This window comes from Oryzias melastigma, linkage group LG7 (genome assembly GCF_002922805.2).
Source record: "Oryzias melastigma strain HK-1 linkage group LG7, ASM292280v2, whole genome shotgun sequence".
Taxonomy (NCBI): Eukaryota; Metazoa; Chordata; class Actinopteri; order Beloniformes; family Adrianichthyidae; genus Oryzias; species Oryzias melastigma.
In genome coordinates this window covers 174,137-175,621 of record NC_050518.1, presented here as the reverse complement: position 1 = coordinate 175,621, position 1,485 = coordinate 174,137, and positions in this window count along the sequence as shown.

The following is a 1,485-nucleotide window of genomic DNA, read 5'->3' as shown; positions in this document are numbered from 1 at the left end:
GTTCTAGCTCCATCCCTCCAGGAACCACATTCTTAACATTGGATTCAATTACTGCATTAACATGAACAAGTTTTAAGATTGACCATGTCTGACTCGGCTAATTCATTGTTAAATTTAAGGAAAAATCATTGACTGAGTTTTGGTCTTTCTGTGGCTCGCAGAATAACCAAATGAATTTGATCACCATTTTCAGACAGGGGAATGTGTTTAACCTGGGGAAACCACTAAAATCTGGAACACTTTTCTAAGAAATATCTTCCATATTCTGGGTAAGCTGGTTTCTTACATCATTCATTCTGCATGTTTCTTCATTCTAAACCAGGCATACCCAAAGTCTGGCCAGTGAACCGAACGCGGCAAATGTTCAAATTTCTACCGGCCCACAGACTCATAAAATCATTAATATGTTGCTCCCAGCACTTTCTAAATACAGGTGAATGATTTATTCATTTTGATTGGCTACAGTACGTTATACGTTGTAGTACACTTGTAGCAACAACCTGTGGTTACTTGACCTTCAGAGCCTTAAGAGCCAAACAAAAAAACAGAATTATTTCTGTGACTACGACCACAGTGGTTTTTGTTTCCTTTTTGCATGATTTAATAATAATAGTGAATGATATGTCATATTTCATATGAATCCAGATTTAATATTGCCCATTTTTATTTTTTTTATTTATCTAGATGGACTTATTTATTTCTCTTTTTCAAATATAAAATTCATAGTAATTTTTGTAAAAAGAAAAAAAACGAATTAGATGTATTTCTAGTTTATTGGAAGAAAGGACCAGTATTCCACTGCAATACAATTTTAATAACTGTTCACTGTTTGGCCCACACACGTCATCCAGTCAAATCTGAGCCTCTTATCAACATTTTTTGGTGTGAACCAACAGGTAAATTCCCTGCCTTTTTTTCCTCAATCACAACCGTATATCTGCTTCTAAATTCACAGACATTTATCTCTCTATATTCAAGCGACAGTTTTGCCAGTCTTCCATCTGGACCAAAGTTTTGTCATGGACTGGCTCTCAGCAAGCATTAGGCTCTGGGGTTTATTCATCTTTGGTCTGGCGTCATTTTAAACTAATTTGGGATCTAATATATTAGCGGATTATATCATTGCTGTTTAGGCATATACTAGGGGTTTTTTGAGCTACTTTGGCGTTTAGCTGTTATATAGACATTTCTATCTTCTTTGACTGCTTTGGCAGTCGGAATTCTAGGCTATTTTGGGGTTTAGCTAATGTTTTAGCACCGTCAAGCTGTTTTAGCTAAATTAGGCTTCTTTTTAAAAGCGATTTTTAAGGCTAATTTGGAATTTAGCTAATATTTTAGCTTTAGCTGTTTTGGCTATTTAGGTTTTATTTTAGTTTAGGCTATTTTGGAGTATAGATAATATTTCAGATACCTGCTAGCTCTATTGGCTAATTTAGGATTTTTTTCAGTTTTTAAGGTATTTTGGAGTGTAGCTGTTTTGGGGAA